The sequence below is a fragment of the Salvia hispanica genome, chromosome 6 (assembly GCF_029641045.1).
Source record: "Salvia hispanica isolate PSC_SH4W2 chromosome 6, Shi_PSC_v1, whole genome shotgun sequence".
NCBI classification, from domain to species: Eukaryota; Viridiplantae; Streptophyta; class Magnoliopsida; order Lamiales; family Lamiaceae; genus Salvia; species Salvia hispanica.
Genome location: NC_142697.1, coordinates 11,248,171 through 11,267,170, shown reverse-complemented (window position 1 = coordinate 11,267,170; position 19,000 = coordinate 11,248,171). Strand labels below are relative to the sequence as shown.

The 19,000-nt window shown below is 35.5% G+C and overlaps 1 pseudogene; it reads right to left on the bottom strand.

The window, feature by feature from the left end:
• Nucleotides 1-9,769: 9,769 nt before the first annotated feature.
• On the bottom strand, nucleotides 9,770-10,585 carry LOC148923224 (secreted RxLR effector protein 161 pseudogene; annotated as a pseudogene).
• Between the last annotated feature and the right edge of the window lie 8,415 nt (nucleotides 10,586-19,000).

The window sequence follows — 19,000 nt, the reverse complement described above, 5'->3', positions numbered from 1 at the left end:
CTGATATATTGGGTAGTGGTGATTAATATCTAGCGGTGCTAGGATTTCTATTATGTTGAAACGTGCGCGAGGTGAGTCTCGTTTGATAATGTCCTCAAGAGGAGCTTGAACAAAGTTTTATTATTCGGAAAACTGGCCAGTTGGAGTTTTATCGCTCTATAAATAATAAATAAATGTTTCTTGCTAAGTCCACTCTTGGAATTAATAAGATGTTAATTAATTAAGTCCATAGCAGACATTAATTAATTAATGGACATTTATATCTTAAGGCGCGGGAAATAAATAATATAAACAACGGAAACCCGGATTACTTGTAATTTCGGATTTGGATGGGGAGAGTTCAATATTACTTCTGTAGTGACTGCTCGTAATATTCCAATATAAGCTTGTATTAAATTGTGGGTTCAATTTAATTAGTAAAAAGCTAATTGGGGGAGCCCATATCCAAAACCTTCCATAGATTCCTGTCTGGGCCCATAAGGAACTTAATATAAATAGGAGAATAAAGGAGACAGAATCAACACAATTTCATACCTTGAAATTTTCGAAAATTACCTCTCCAGCTGAGGAGATTTTCGAATTCCTCTCCTATTCCAAAAAGGATTTCTTCTGTCTTCTTTATTCGAGTCCTAGTATTTTGATAAGATCAATCCACCCTGATATCGAGATACAGTTCGGGAACCAGAGAGAAGATTTGTGGTCTAGTATTGAAGATCATCACGTGGAGAAGGCGCGAGCAATCATCGATTCTTTGGAGAATCAAATCGGTAACTCTAAACCGTAGAATTCATGTTTTAGGATTTATATTTTCTAAGCATGAATTATTTGCGTTCTAGCATGCAATTATCTGTTTAACATATGAATTGATTAATCACATAATCGGTCAAATAGATCCGTATCTGATTTATTTGTTTTGTACAAGTCTTCCGCTGTGCAAGGGGCACCAAACCCCAGCAATTGGTATCAGAGCCAATTTTTAGCTCTGATTATGTGGATTAATTTCATGTTATGTGAATTGCTTGAATGCATGTTTTTCTTCGTTGCGTGATTGTTAATTTTTGAATGAATTAATATAACGTATGAACGAAGAATCGAAAAGCCGTGATGTATCAGCGGCAGCACCTTTTAATGATTTAGTGCGCTGCATATTTTAGGAATTGAATTCCTTGTTCAAATTGATTCAGCGAATACATATCACATACAAATAATTACCTGTTGTAATTAACTTGATTGCCGCAAGAACTAAATTCGTTTGTATCACCGCTTCGTGAATCATTCGGGTTAGGAGTTGCACCGCGTAGGCGGCTGTAACAGCAGCATGGAAACATCGGTGCAGCAGCAACGCCGGAAGCAAGAGCTGCGCTGTTCCGTGCAGCAGCGCCGGTGGCTGCAGAGACGACGACGCCGCAGTAGCGACGATGTCGCAGCGGCGCTCGGGCTGCAGATAAGGCACGGACAGCAGGCGGTAATCAGGCAGCGATCAAGCAGCGACGCAGCTGCACTGATAGCAGCGGCGATCTGCCATCGAGACGTTTAGTGGCTGTCCGACAACTCTGGGGTGCAGCGCCGGCGGCTGCAGAGACGACGTCGCACAAGCGACGCCGCAGCAGCAGCGCCAGAGGCGTCGCAACAGCGAACAGCAACACCGGAGCAGCTGCGACACAGCGGCAGCGACGTCGGAGATGTCGCAGCAGCAGCATCAACGGTGGTTTCGCGAGGCAGCAGCACCGCTGACGCCGGAGACGTGACAGCAGCGGCGGAGCGACGTCGACGCATCAGCGCCGGCGGGTAGCACGGGCTGCCAGAGACGAGCAGCAGCGGCTGCGGGCTCAGTGGGAGTGCAGCGGCGCTGAATTAGGGTTTACCCTATGCGCGACGCTCGTGCGGGTGGAACCCGCGCGACGTCGCATTGCCTCGTTCTCGTGACTTCGCTTTCCAAAATTGAATTAGGGTTTCCTAACCCTTAGAATTAATTTTGGAGATAATTCAAGATTAAATTTTTAAATTAGATTTGAATATATCTTTTGGATTTTATATATTATATATGATTTGATTTTGTATTAAATCATGGATTAATTATAGATTTTATCCTTATGGATTTGTAGGGATTTAATTCCTAGATGAATCCTAGTTAAATTTGGATAATGACAATCTAATTTTTATCTATATCCTATGGATTTATATGGATTTATTCATAGACAAATCCTAGTTGGATTTAGATAATGATAATATTATTTTATTCTTATCCTATGAGTTTATATGAATTTATTCATAGATAAATTCTAGATGGATTTGGGTAGTGATAATATAATATTTTATTCTTATCATATAGATTTACATGGATTTATTCCTAGATAAATCTTGGATAGATTTGAATAATTCTAATATAATATTATTTAATTCTATGGATTTATATGGATTTACTCCAAGTTAAATCCTAGATGGATTAGGATTAATATTAATATTGATTTATTTTTATCCTATGGATTTGAATAGATTTAATTTTATTAAGACAAATCCTAGATGGATTAAAATAAGTATTAATCCAAGTTATCCTTATCTTTTGGATTTATGTCCTAGATAGATAAGGATAAAGATGATATATAAGAAAATCCTTATTTAATTGGATTTAGATGAATTTATTTATCTAAGAAATCCTAAGTAATCTTTGATATATCCATGATGTCTATTCTAAATAGAATTGAGATTGATATAAATCTTGGTTGATAAGATTTTATTTTTATCTAACGGATTATGATGGAATTGTTTCTATCTAGTAATATCCTAGTACGATTTAAATAATGATAATCATAGATCAATGTTATCTTGAATTGTAGGATTTGATTTTATCGAAATAAAATCTTGAATAATCCTAAATGGATTTAGATAGTTAACTCTATCTTGATAAATCATATCAGTAATTGGATAATTATGATCCAATATAAAACTTAATTATTTAATTGATTCTCCCTTGACTAGATTAATTAATTTTCGATAATTATCCTGTGTGTTTAAATGCCATGCATTAAATGGATTTATCTGTTTATTTGGTGTTTATCTATTTTAAGTGGATTATCTGCTTTATCTTCTTATGTGATAATTATGCAAAAATCATATAAAAATATCTAAGTGATGATTACAACAAGTGTGTTGTATACGGTCTCCATCGATTGGACTGTCAAATTTTGTGAAGCTGATATTCTAATATTATCGCCACCTACAGAGTAGGGACAATAATCCTACGAAAACAGTAAGTTCATAAGGGCGGACTTCTCACATAATAAATAGAATGAACTAGAAAGTGGTTCCCAATATTATTGCCACCTGCAGAGTGGGGACAATAATCCTAAGGAACTCCGAGTTTCAGGGTTCAATCAGAATTTATGAGATAGCTTGGTTTTGTTATCAGCACATGAACATTGTTATGGGAGTGTGTTGTAGAAATAAAATTCTGTAATGCTAAATCTGATGGTCGTGCTTAGGCAGCATTAGGCGTATCAACCTCCAGAGGAGGAAGCAATTGATGTGTCGGTGTTGTGACCAGTAAAAATTGTCAAAATTTTAATGCGTATTAACCTCCAGAGGAGGATACAATTTATTAATTTTGCTGTTGTAAGATACATAATTGTTTTGTGGTTATTTGTGATTATGTATTGAGCATGAGTATGTGATAATAAGTTTATTTGCCAAATCCTCATTATGTCATTTAATATTTGTCTGCGATCCTTAAAGAAAGTAAACTCGAATGCCTAAATTATGTAGACCGGAAACGAAAGTGGATAAGATTCTCATCGTTGAAAGCTTGGAGTTTATACTCAATGATTCATGTCTTCCATTTCCTCGACATAATTCCACGAAGAATGTTCGAGAATGCATTATGCATGTACTTGACAAGCTTTTTGAGGAATAAGGTCAAGCTATTTTCCTTTAAGTAGCTCGACAAGTCTTGGTTAATGACAATGAAAGATGGATATCAATAGAATCTGTCAAGATGATTCAATTGGAATATCCTAGAGTGACAGAATGTTTTGAGGATGTTTTGATCACTCAAATAGTTTCTGACACAAGTCATCGCCTAAAGTAATAAGAAATGACTACAAGAAGGTTTAACTAAATAGTTGAAAATCTTTAGAATAATAGTCGTTATATTACTGTTAGAGGAAAGTAATATGATAGATGACAAATTCATAAAGGCTGCATTTTTCTTAAGTCCTAGTTCATTTCAACAAAAGACTAGATATGGAAATGGGAGAGCCTGAATTGTCATCAAAGTTTGTTTGAAAGCGAGAAAAGATGCTTTGTGAGTTGGATTGACCTATATTATAGAAGGACAATGACTTACATGACAATGCAACTTCTAAGTAAGAGATCTTGATCCAGTTAGGTTTTTGTTGCAGTGGGAGCTATTAATGCTCAACTATTGTTTTATGGTTGATACTTGAGGCATCATAGTATTGAAACAATATAAATGCAACAAGATTGAGTATTAAAACAACACATCAACTTCTTACACGATGAATGATAAAGTATTTATGGCTCTTAGTTCTTAAGGCCAAGAAAATACTTAGCAATTGTTCGAACTGATCTAGACTATTAAGATTTTAACAATTTGTTTGTTAAATAGCTTGAAAGTCAAGAATGTCTGTTTGATGCACTATGAGTTAGAATCGTTTGATTCATAATACTTATAGAAGTGCAACATAGAGAGACTAGCAAGTCTAAATGGTTTACACCATAAGGAGACGAGCAAAGGGTTATGATCAGTAGTGGGAGTCCAATCTCCATTAACGAATCCAAGCATTCATCTAATGAATGAGATAGTTATGTAAGAAGGAATCGAAGTCTTTCTAAGACAAGTTTGATTAAGTGATGAGTTGTACTCATTAAAATCTTATCATTGATGGGATAAACATTAAAGAAACTACCAACATCAGTACCTTCTACAAAAACACGAGTTGTGGACTAGAGCGTCTCTAGTCTAGCACATCTCAAGGTGTAATGTTGTTCCAACACATGTTGGAGAGGTGTCCAAGAAATTGGAGTTGAGTACTGAGGCATGTTTTAAGGTTTGTCCCAAATGATGTAAGGTTATAAGTTCTGTAATCTTCAAAGATATAATTCTTGTATGAAGATTAAGAAATGGACTACAAGCCTAACAACGTGATAATTCTCAAAATAAAGAGAGAGATATCGGATTTTCCACATTACCAAGAAGTCATACTATTAGAAACTTTTGCACTAATAAAATCAACTTCAGTACCTAAGATTGTAAGAACCATATCGTAGTGGGAGCGTTCCACTGGAACACAACAAGTTCTTGGGTCTAAGAGTGTCGAAAGACTCGGTCTTAGATTAACTTGAACATAATCCCTTTAACTACAATGTAGTATTGGTTAATTTGGATAATCATCTTTGAACAGGTGATAGATTCCATATTACAATCTAAGATAGACAACATGTTTTACAAGACTTGCAATACTACCTATAGGCTGTGCCAGTCAGTGGGAGCAAGTATCTTTGCAAGTGTAAATATGGATCTCAAATGGCTAGACAGTGACAATGGGTTATGCCCAAAGAGAATTATCTTCTCGCTATCGTTGTGCCAGGATTTATTCGATCATATTGTCTATTAGAACTTACATAAATTAGAATGTATGTATTATGATTGTCAAGACAGCCTTCTATAAATAGAAGTCTTGAGGAAATCATCTACTAGAACATTTTAATAGGATATGTAATTAAGGGCAAGAAACGCATGATTGGAAGCTAATATAGACCTTCGTGGTCTTAGGCAAGCATCTAAATCAGAGTATATGTGTTTTGTCAAAATTGTCAAATATTTGGAATTTGACTTTTGCCCATAGCAGTGCTGTAAGCACAAAGAAGTTGAAAGTGCATTACATATGGTATTAATGGTACTCTACGATGATGAAATCTACAAAAGTTGGAAACAACTAAGATTGGCATCTGGCGTAGGAAACTGGTTGTCTACCCAGTTTAAGATAAATGATTTAAGAGAAACTAATTACATTCTTAGCATCTAAGTCCTTTAAGATGCTAGAAAGAATGTTGAGATTCTCTTAGGAATCCTATATCTACACATTGCTTGGAACATTTAAGCATTAGAAATTCCATGAAAAGGTTTATACCTCTCAAGATGGAATTGTCTTGTCTCTAGTCAAGTGTCGTTTGACGCTTAGTGAGATCAAGAATTATGAGACTAGTTTCGGAGATAGTTGTCTCATATATGTTATAATGTGTACTAAGTTTGATATTAGTTGTGCTTATGCATAGCAAGTATATATCATATTAACCATGGAAAAGGATTTTGATTGAGGTAATGAATATACCCTAGTGCTTGAGAAAGACTAGTAACTATATTCTAGTTTACCAGTCATTCATGTAATGTCCTTGGGGTTACACTGTCTTAGTTTTACGACTAATCAGTGATCGAGTAAGTTATCCTCTGAATATGTGTTTACCTTAGGAATATCTTCCTAGTAGCTTTAATCGTAAGTTTGAGTATGTCTATGAGTATTATTTTTGATCACTCTAGTGAAGGTTAACTCAAAGGACACACGAGTTTATTAAGCTAAGCAATCACATATGGGAATGAAATTAATTAAAGATCAAGTACGCAGCAAAGACATTATGGTGAAAAAGATATAATCAGGGAACAACCAAGCAGATTTTTCTTTCACTTAGTGAAATGAATGGTAGTTCAATATATCTAGCACCAAGACCTGCTTTGAGTATAAGTGGGAGAGTTTTTGGCAGTGGGTATACTCGAAAGCATGTTTTGAGTATAAGTGGGAGATTGTTAGGTTTGGTATACTGAAAAGCATGTTTCGAGCAGTTTCGCGCGAATAGAATCTTGCTTGTATACGTAAAACTCTACAATCCACTTTTAACCCGATTCAGTATCATTCGAGCAGTTTCGCACGAATAGAATCACTATTATTATTACATTGTGTTTGCTTGTGCATTTATAAGATGTTTTATAAACATTTAAATGTATAAGAAGTAAACAAAGTCTAAGTCTTTTGCTTAGTAGACCAGTTGTGGGCGTCGTCCACTTTAAGGTAACACGGTCAGATCTATGCAATGCTTTGCAAAAGAAAAAGAAGAATTTCACAACCTAGATAGGCTTAGACTACCTATCGTGAAAGGTTGCAATGTCAGTCCGCATATTTCTGAGCCTTACTGAAATAAGATGACATTGGTGTGGTATAGCACTGAACGTATCTAACAGCAAGACATGTCTTTATGCTATCTACCGAAAGACTAGGTCTTGATAAAATATTTTTTTCTTAATCTACATATGTTAGTATTGAGCATACGGTATTGATTATGCACTACTTTAACTTATCAAATGGTGCGGGTTTTTCGCAACCCAATTATCCTGATATATTGGATAGTGGTGATTAATATCTAGCGGTGCTAGGATTGCTATTATGTTGAAACATGCGCGAGGTGAGTCTCGTTTGATAATGTCCTCAAGAGGAGCTTGAACAAAGTTTTATTATTCGGAAAACTGGCTAGTTGGAGTTTTATCGCTCTATGAATAATAAATAAATGTTTCTTGCTAAGTCCACTCTTGGAATTAATAAGGTGTTAATTAATTAAGTCCATAGCAGACATTAATTAATTAATGGACATTTATATCTTAAGCGCGGGAAATAAATAATATAAACAACGAAAACCCGGATTACTTGTAATTTCAGATTTGGATGAGGAGAGTTCAATATTACTTCTGTAGTGGCTGCTCGTAATATTCTAATATAAGCTTGTATTAAATTGTGGATTCAATTTAATTAGTAAAAAGCTAATTGGGGGAGCCCATATCCAAAACCTTCCATAGATCCCTGTCTGGGCCCATAAGGAACTTAATATAAATAGGAGAATAAATGAGACAGAATCAACACAATTTCATACCTTGAAATTTTCAAAAATTACCTCTCCAGCTGAGGAGATTTTCGAATTCCTCTCCTATTCCAAAAAGGATTTCTTCTGTCTTCTTTATTCGAGTCCTAGTATTTTGATAAGATCAGCCCACCCTGATATCGAGATACAGTTCGGGAACCAGAGAGAAGATTTGTGGTCTAGTATTGAAGATCATCACATGGAGAAGGCGCGAGCAATCGTCGATTCTTTGGAGAATCAAATCGGTAACTCTAAACCGTAGAATTCATGTTTTAGGATTTATATTTTCTAAGCATGAATTATTTGCGTTCTAGCATGCAATTATCTGTTTAACATGTGAATTGATTAATCGCATAATCGGTCAAATAGATCCGTATCTGATTTATTTGTTTTGTACAAGTGTTCCGCTGTGCAAGGGGCACCAAACCCCAGCAGGAACTATCCCGGTACAATTGCTCCGTAGAAGAATGCTAGGAATTCTCTCTACAAAGCTTTACGTATTTTCTCTCTAATGTACGCTTTTTCTCATGCCCCACAATGGAGAATAAATAACCATTATATAGATGAAGAGTCACTAGGGTTTCATGATTGTTGGGCTTATGGACTATTATAATTATTGCCCAACTATAATTACTTAATCCATATTAATCTAATTCTGGCTCATTTCCTTTCAATCTCCCACTTGGACTAGCATTAGATAAAATACGCCGTTCCAACTTTGTAACCTTGAGCGGATCAGAATACACATATAGTATGACCCTTTAGGCCCTCATTATCGACAACGATCTAAACGAAGTCTGCACAAAACTCCTAGACTGCATTGGCAGTGTAGCTCGATATATGAAGGACGTTTACGTGAATTCGGTAAACAAGTCTTTACATAAAGTTTATAGTAATATCCTTTCATTCACGAACCACCCGATTGAGCCTAAGATTTGTCATGTGTCATCCAAATAGCTCAATCATTTTATCTCATCTTTATTAAATGACCCATTCGATCATATTCAATTACTTTAATCGAATATATCTTTGCATTGGCCAATGACTTAGTAGTCAAGTAATATAGAGAATTTGAGTGTTCTCTCGAAATTCTAATCGAAGAATGAATCTCATTCTTGGCTCAACTACCATTTTCATTTATCTTATGATATACCCAACACATGTCCGTGTCTCAATCCTCCTTTGGGAGGAAAAGCGTTGGACAAGATCAAAGCACACCACTCAACAAACAAAATGTGTAATGACCTCAGATCCAAGGACTATTACATACTTCATGCACTAATAAACTGTAGACACTTAACAAAACAGTTTAATAGTAGGGTATACCAATACTCTCCAAAATATACCATGGGTCCATCACGAATATCTGATATCTCATAGTTGTGAAAACAACTACATTCTCGAAGAATGTGATGCAATCCCCATGCTAACCTATAACATATCATCAATATCTCATTCTTGATTATCATTGGTTAGGGCTATTTTAGAATTATACTATATCATTAATGTCTCACACCATTAACGACAGCCATAATTCACGGGAACAAATATTTAGAATAAAGACAAACATTTAAACAATTATTCCAATAAGTGCACAAAACCCATAGAAAATAAAATTTTCATTGAATGTGATCAAGTAATATTGTCTCAATACAAAATGTTTCTAAGACATATAAAACTTTAACTCCCACTGATTCAAAGCCATCTACCAACATGCTCAATACCTAAGCTCTCAAAGTGCTTGTTGCGTTTTGCTATACATAACGGTTTAGTGAAAGGATCAACTAAATTATCATCAGTGGGTACTCTTTCTAATTTTATGCTCCTCTTTCAATTATTTCTCTGATCAGATGATATCTTCTGGGAACATGCTTGTTCCTGTTCGTAGCTCTAGGTTCTTTTGCTTGCGCAACAGCACCAGTGTTGTCACAGTACAAAGTATTGCACTACTGGCACTCGGAACGACACCCAGTTCCTTAACGAACCCTAACAAAGCAACAGCTTCTTTGGCAGCTTCAGATGCAGCAATATACTCGGCTTCGGTGGTGGAATCGGCAGTTGTACCTTGTTTAGAACTATTCCAACTCACTACTCCACCATTAAGGATAAAAACATATCCAGACTGAGACTTGTAGTCGTCATGGTCTGTTTGGAAACTAGCATCAGTATACCCAGTAACTGATAACTCTGGTTGTCCACCATAGACTAAGAAATATTCTTTAGTCCTTCTAAGGTACTTAAGAATAGTCTTAATAGTTTTCCAATGATCCTCACCGGGATTTAGCTGAAATCTGCCTGTCATGCTAAGCGCATAGGCCACATCTGGCCTAGTAGATATCATGGCATACATAATAGATCCTATAGCCAAAGCATATGAGATTCTTTACATGTTGTCTCTTTCTTTGTCATTAGAAGGACAATCCTTCTTTGACAATACAATGCCATGTCCCATAGGAAGAAAACCTTTCTTGGAATTCTCCATTGAGAAGCGCCTTAGCAACTTGTCTATGTAAGTGGATTGTGATAATCCTAACATCCTATTTGGTCTATCTCGATAGATCTTAATTCCAAGGATATAGGAAGCATCACCCGGATCCTTCATCATAAAGGATCTAGACAACCACTCTTTCACAGATTGCATCATGGAACGATCGCTTCCCATAATCAAGATGTCATCAACATATATGATAAGGTATACAACGTTTCCATTTTCGCGTTTACTATAAACACATGGATCCTCTTTGCTTCTGACAAAACCAAACGATTTGATTATTCTGTCAAAACAAATATTTCAACTCCTCGAAGCTTGCTTAAGTCCATAAATGGACTTCTTTAGCTTGCACACTGCATTCGGCCTTTCTTTCGATGCAAAAAACCTTCAGGCTGTGTCATATAGACATCGCCTTCTAATTCTCCATTGAGAAATGCGGTTTTGACATCCATTTGCCAAATATAAAAGTTGTAGTATGCAGCTATTGCAAGTAATATCCTAATAGACTTGATCTTAGCAACTGGCGAAAAGGTTTCATCATAGTCAATGCCTTCGCGTTGACTATAACCCTTTGCCACTAACCTAGCCTTGTAGGTTTATACTTTGCCATCTGCATCTTTCTTCTTTTTGAAGATCCATTTGCAGCCTATAGGGTAAACCCCATCTGGCAAGTCAACTAATTCCCAGACTAAGTTGAAGTACATCGAGTCCATTTCAGATATCAAGGCTTCAAGCCACTTCTCTCGATCGGTGTCTGACACCGCCTCGGTATAGGACTTTGGCTCATCGTCATCTAAATCAACTTCATCATCTTGGTTCTCAACCATTACATTCAGTCTCTCAGGTGGACGACGAATCCTTCTAGGCCTATTGAGTTGGTTTTGCTCTGGTTCAGGCTGTTCATTCTGTATGTGAGAAGATTCAGGAATATCACTATGATTTTCTTGAGGTGGAGGTGATGCGACTATTGCATCATCTTGTCTTTGATGCATCTCATTGTCTTGAGAATGTTCTTCGAGAGTCCCTCTAAGGTCTCCTCTAGTAGTAATTTCCCTTCCCAATAGATCATCAAAAACTCCCACCGAGTTATTGTTCAAACCATTTGACAACGCCTCATCCTCAGTGTTATCTTGTGGTTCTTGAATTTCTTCAAGATCTACAATGTTGTGACCTTGTTCCTTTAAGACATAATTGTCTTCAAGAAACGTCACATTCCTAGAGATTATCACCTTGTGATCTCCAGGGCAGTAGAATTCATATCCTTTAGTTTCTTTAGGATATCCCACAAAATAACATTTCTCACTTTTAGTTTCCAATTTATCAGTCATTATTTTCTTAACAAAAGCTGGACAACCCCAGGTCCGGATATGGTTAAGACTTGCTTTCTTGCCACACCATAACTCATATGGTGTTTTCTCGACAGATTTAGAGGGAACCCTATTTCGAATGTAAATAGCCGTTAGTAAGGCATGACCCCATAGGAAGAAATGGAGACTGGTGAAGCTCATCATGGATCGAACCATATCTAATAATGTTCGATTTCTCCTTTTAGATACTCCACTCATTTGAGGTGTACCAGGAGGTGTCCAGTCTGACTGGATTCCATATGACTTCAAGTAATCAAGAAATTCTCGGCTCAAGAATTCCCCTCCTCGATCTGATCAAAGTGTCTTGATACCTTTCCCAAGTTGTTTCTCAACTTCACACTTAAACTTTTTAAATTTCTCGAAGGCCTCAGATTTATGTTTCATAAGATACACATATCCATACCTTGATAAATCATCAGTATAAGTTATGAAGTACGAATAACCACCTCTTACTTGAGTTGGAAACGGTCCACACACATCTGTGTGAATTAACTCTAGCAAATCCTTAGCACGCACCCCTTTCCCAGAAAATGGTTTACTTGTCATTTTTCCTTTGAGACAAAATTCACAAGCTCCATATGATTCTAAATCGAATGAAGTGAGATAGTCTAACTTTCTCAATCTTGCTATTCTTTTCTCATTAATATGACCAAGTCTGCAATGTCATAGATAAGTTGCATTATTCGTATTACATAGCTTAGGTCTTTTGTTTTGCACATTGAGAATATTTCATTTGTATTCAAGCATATATAATCCATTTTCAAGAGTGGCATTTCCATAAATCAATCCATTAAAAGAAAACGAGCATCTGCTGTTTGCAAAATGGAAGGAAAAACCTTCAATGTCTAACATCGGAATGGAAATAATATTCTTAGAAATAACTGGAACGAAATAACAATTGAACAATTCTAGTCTATGTCCTGAGGGAAGATCCAATCTGTAAGTCCCCACGCATTCGGCAGCAACTCTTGCTCCATTCCCAACAACACGCAAATCAACTTCCCCAGGCCTCACTTTCCTGCAGTCACTTAGACCCTGCACATTATTACAAATGTGTGAGCCACAAGCTGTATCTAATATGCAAGATTGTGAATTATTAATAGACATATTTATATCAATGACAAACATACCCGAGCTCCCACTTTCTGCACCTTGTGCCTTGAATTTTGGGCAGTCTCTCTTCCAGTGTCCCTTTTCATGACAGAAAAGACACTCATCCTTTGATAACTTTGACTTCTTCTTAGCCCCTCCACTCTTAGGCTTTAGAACAACATCCTTAGATGCTTTCTTCTTCTGTTGCTACTTATTCTTCCCTTTGGAAGACTTCGCAGAAGAGCTCACCATGAGCACAGATTTTACCTTAGTAGTGGAAGACTCATAAGTCTTAAGCATGTTGTGCAACTCTGGCAGCCCAACCTTCGTGTTGTTCATGTTGAAATTCACAATGAAATTCTCAAAACTACTAGGAAGAGAATGCAGAATTAGGTTTGTTGAGACATTTGCGGGGAGCGCCGTTCCAATCGATGTTAACCTCTCAATCAAACCAATCATTTTCAGCACATGCTCAGAAACCTTGCCTCCATCATGAAGCTTGCACTTGAAGAGATCGCGGAGTATCTCATACTCCATAGTTTGAGCTTGTGAAGCATACAAACTCTCCAAGTGTTTAAGCATCTCATATGGAAGCATGTGCTCATGTTGTCTTTGAAGTTCCAAACTCATGAATGACAGCATGATGCACCGAGCATCATTTGCATTTTCAACATGTTTCTCATGAGCAGCAGCATCAAACGTAGCAAACTCAGAGGATTCCTTACTAGGAACGACACCAATTGGTTTGTCCAAGACATAATCAATTTTGTCATGCCTTAGCACCAAGCGCAAACAACGGAGCCAATCCGTGAAATTTGACCCAGTCAACTTGTGTGTTTCCATCAAACACTTGTAAGTCAAGTTTGACATTTTATCTGAACAGAAAAATACAATGAAAAGTAAATTAGAAAAGCATATAAAGATCACATTCGTATCTCTAATCAAACAAGAGTTTATTGTATTGATTAGCTCCCACTAATTTTAACATATATTATGCCCCCCAAACATAAAATACGAATTTATATAAAATATAAATTTTAGTGGTCCAAGATCCAAGTCTATATCATCGCAGCCCCTGCTTTGGCTGATCACTACAATAATATTACAATGTAGGCCTCCAAGCCAATTGCAACAACTATTTTGCAATTCTTAGTTTATTAATTCAATTAATATGCATCCTAAACTATTTAGGTCGCTTTGGCTTCACTAGACAATTTAAGCAAGTCAACCCCATCACACGATGCCAACCATGCATCTATGAATGAGCCTAGGCCTTGTGGATTTAGAGTAAACACTTTGGCGTAAAATTCGTGGTCGAAAAGTGTGATACTATTTATGTGAAATATAATATCCAATATTAAAACTCAAACAATTACTGGGTGCCGCCTACCCAGACATAGTATAACACGGACTACACATACTGGGCGCCTACCCAGACATAGTATAACACGGTCTCTAACTACTATAGTTAAAATAAATAAGCATAAATCAAATAGCATGCTTATCACATAGGATATCAAATAATGCTCAACAAATAAAATCAAATTTTATTCTCAAATTAAATGTGGATTTAACTATTTATATTAATTCTAAATTAATATAAATTGTAAAATATTAATCCAATATTAGTAACGTAATTGAGATATATTGTACATACTTAATTCTAAATTAATTATATACCTAAGCGTAACAATCTGCCCTATTATTTTTAAAGGAAAAAGGACCGTTCCTAATATTCAAAGAAAAGATGGCAATCAATCTTGAAAATTCAATATTTAAGATTTCAAGATTTTCTTCCAAAAATATGATATTCAAAATATCACATTAATTTTCAATAAAGCTTTAAGACGTTTTAGAGTTAGTCAAAATTTTCGAATGATTTTGAAGTCTGACTTCAAGTTTTAAACTATTTTCAAAAAGATATTAAATAAACCAAAAAGGATTTTCTTTCCAAAAGTCTAATAAAAAGGGTTAATTTCAGTTTTCTGAATCATCGAAACCAGTTCTCCAGAATATTCAAAATTTTCTTGAAAAACTCAAAATTAAAGCTTTCTCGCTTTTCCTTAAAACCTTTCAAACGGAATAGAAATCTAATTTCTTACTTCCAAAGTTATATACGAATCAAATTTTGATAGAAATTTCAAATTCTATTCCTCATCCAATTTAATCTTCAAAAGATTGAATACTGTTTCGCGTGAAATCATATTTCATCCACAATCCCCCAATTACGAGATCGGACTACGGTAGTCCACAAATAATTAACACACAAAATAATTATGAATCGAGCCACGGGCTCTGATACCACTGTTATGTTTTCTTGTATTCATCTAATGAGCGCAGCGGAAATTGCATACAAGAATACAGATCTAGATTCATAATCATATTGCAAGTTGAGCATGTAAAACACAACGGAATTAAATCTTACTTGTTGTGTTGTTTTCTTCTTCGATTGAATCCTGCAAGTTGAATCCACTACTATCGAGGTCCACGTGCAATCCAATCCGATGCAGGAACTATCCCGGTACAATTGCTCCGTAGAAGAATGCTATGAATTCTCTCTACAAAGCTTTACGTATTTTCTCTAATATACGCTTTTTCTCATGCCCCACAATGAAAAATAAATAACCATTATATAGATGAAGAGTCACTAGGGTTTCATGATTGTTGGGCTTATGGACTATTATAATTATAGCTCAACTATAATTACTTAATCCATATTAATATAATTCTAGCCTATTTCCTTTCAAACGAGACCAAGAAACCAGGTCCAACATGCTTCAAGAAATTTTTCCACCCAAGTTCCTAAATTTTCAATAATCCAATAAATTATTTTTCCCTTTTTAATGGAAAAAAAAAACCTACAATAAAATTCTTGAATAAAAACCATAATTTATGAATATTTATACCTGTTGAAATTGATCTTCCTGATCAAATTCTTTGTTTCTGGCGGCGGCGGGCGGCGTCTGCACCACCGCGACAACACGGTTGGTGTTCCCACCGCCACTGCCCTCCTGCTGCTGCTTCAAGCTTGCCATATTGTAGCAATAAATGTGGGTGAATGGGTGTTTTTCTTTTGGGTGATGCTAAACAACTATAATGTGGACAACTACATAAGGGCAAATTAGTAAATTTCTATGTCAATTAATAGATAAAATATTAGATGTAGTTAATGGATAAGTTCAAATTACTTATATAACCTTTTCTTTATTTTCTGTTTGAGAATTCCTCCTTATTTAAATTTTGAACGAGCTAATTTGAATTTTGAACTCAGATAATACATTAATTACTACTCCTAATTAATAGCCGAATATTTGAAATTGAATCAAAATAGGAAGCCGCCTTATATTGACTCCCTCTGTTTTTTGTTTTTTGTTTTTTTTTCTATTTTTCTGAATAAAATACTATATTTATAGAAAAAAAAAGAAAGCAAGTTTAGTTAAAGATTTGGCTAAAATATTTTCTGTATAGTATCATCTCCTTCTAGTTGTGTTTCTTTTATAAAAGAACAAATTGAATCCTTGAATATAGCTAGGTAGATATGGAAGTTTGTGAGGTAATCAAGGAAATAGCAAAACGGGAGAGGGAAAAATTGAAAAACATGCGCCATTTTGGGTGGAGAAAATAATAAGAGGCTGCAGTTTTAATCAAGGGTATAAAAGTAAATATTTTTAATTAAACCGGAAATTTATGAATAAACCGATTTTTTTTTATTGAACCGAATTATGGTTGTAGTACATATTAATAATATGGTTGTCTAGCTTTTACCTTTTTCTCTAGTGAAAATTTATGTAATAAACCCTTTTATTTATATTAGAGGAATCTTGCATATTGCCTGTCCCAAAAAGAACCTCATTTAATTCCACTCATAATAGCTCCTTTGTTTTATGGAAGCTATATATCCACCAAAATAATACTCTCTTCGTCCCGCTTTAGCAGTTCGATTGACTTTTCTGCCTTCTTTTTGTAAAAATGATAAAAAATAGTTAAAGTGGAAAAATGATAAAGTAAGAGAGACAATAATATAGATAAGACTGTTCTCTATATTATTCTCTCCCTTAATTTATCATTTCTCCTATTTAACTATTTTTTATCATTTTTACAAAAAGATGACAGAAAAGTCAATGGGACTGCTAAAGCAGGACGGAGGGAGTATTCGTCACAAAAAGGAGACGTTGCTAATTAAATTAGTATTATTGTAATCGTGATTAAATTGGACAAAGGCTCTTGGATTTACTCTAGTTAGGGGTCAAGCTTCTTAAGCAAAATTCAAGATTGTGGTAAAAATCGAAGTGTGTCATGATACTTGCCGAGCTAATTAACAAAGGGATGAGAAGTAGCGTGTTGTCTTTTATTTATTCACTCGGGACTCGTTTGGTAGTATATCACTATATCTAGTGTTTAAACACTAATAAAATAAAAAATTAAAACTAATACTAGTACTACTGATCAATCCCATAAAATTTAAAATTGAATATTAAATTATAAAATTTTGATTTTTCTCAATTTTCATCCATTATTGTTATATTGTATGTTAAGTAAAGAGAGAATAAAATAGAGATAAATATTTTCTCTCTTTATTAATGAATCATTTTGTTTGGACAAACACAAAAGAAAAATGGTTCCTCTTCATTGGAACAAAGAGAATTTAAGTAGTACTTCCTCTATTTTGAGTCTTTTTTTTTTTTTCAAACTCTCACTTACTTTTTCTTCACTACAAAAAATGCGCTCATTTGCTAGCACCATTGTGCTCGCAAACCGCTTACAATTGTGCTAGCAACAGCTCATTTTGCTAGCACTTTTCGAGCACTTCGTGTGCTAGATATACCGCTCGTCGCAAACTTGTGACGACTTTTGCGAGCACCATTCGTTTGCGAGCACCATTGTGCTAGAAAGAAGGCGAAGTCCAGGCCGGCTACATTGTGCTCGCAAATTTGCGAGTGCCTCCATTGTGCTAGCAAAGTTGTGAGTGCCTCCATTGTGCTAGAAATTTGGGGAAACCTTCATTGTGCTAGCAAAGTTGTGAGTGTCTCCATTGTGCTAGAAAATTTGCAGAAACCTTCAAGGTGCTAGCAAATGTGCTGATATGCATTTAGGAATTTTGACTTGTTTGCTAGCACTTTTTGTGCTAGCAATCAGTATTTTATTATAAATTCTAATATTATTTTTTTAACAAATTATTACCTGGATAATGTATTAAATAAAACATAATAAAATGAAATAAAAAGTAACAAAAGTAAGAAGTTTCATAAAAGTAATAATATTGTCTTACATTATAATTTATAAGACTAAACCTATTTTTCACTTCTCATTTGCTTAACTTGTTCACTAAGGTTCATCATTTGTTGTAACATCCTCTCATTCTTTCTCTCAAAATCCGAGCGCATCTCCTTATTTTGTCTCACTAATTCGGCATGTTTCGCCGCATTTTTCCTTTCTATATCAGCGACCAACGCCTCATGTTTCTTCTCCAAGTCCTCGACCGACGCCTCATATTTTTTCTCCATGTCCTCGCGCACCTCGATAGTGACTTGCCCTCGCATTGCTTGTACCTGTCGCTGGACCTCTTCCGCGCTAACTCCAACTGAGCCACCAGTGGACGAACTGCCAGCATTAGGGAAGTAGATTCTTGTTGCTTGTCCGGCTCCAGAAATTTGATTTCTCTTGTTTAGCTTCCCAAACAGCTCAAAGTAAATGACATCTAAATCTGGAACTTCTATCCCGTTGGCTCGTAATTCAGCTGCCCTTGCACTAACTTTCTCCTTTAAACAAGCAAAGACATAGTAGTAAGTATTCTAAATTAGCAAACAAATCAATTTAGACAGTTAATCAAACTAAGAATAAAACAAAATCTGAACTAGAAATGCATAAGACTTCATACAATAATGTGCTTTTTAAAAGCAGAAACCTTTTTAGTAAGATACTGATGGAATTCTGTCTGTGTGCATTGGTTACCACTATATATGTATCACTAGGTACATGTGATATGAGAAAACAATAATGGAAGAGAAATAAATAAAGAATATCATGGAATATGATAAATTCATGTTAAGTAAAGTAGGTTGAGTTTGACATTCAAGGGAGTGAAGCATCATGATCAAAGCAAAGGGGCAGGGAATAATACAAATTG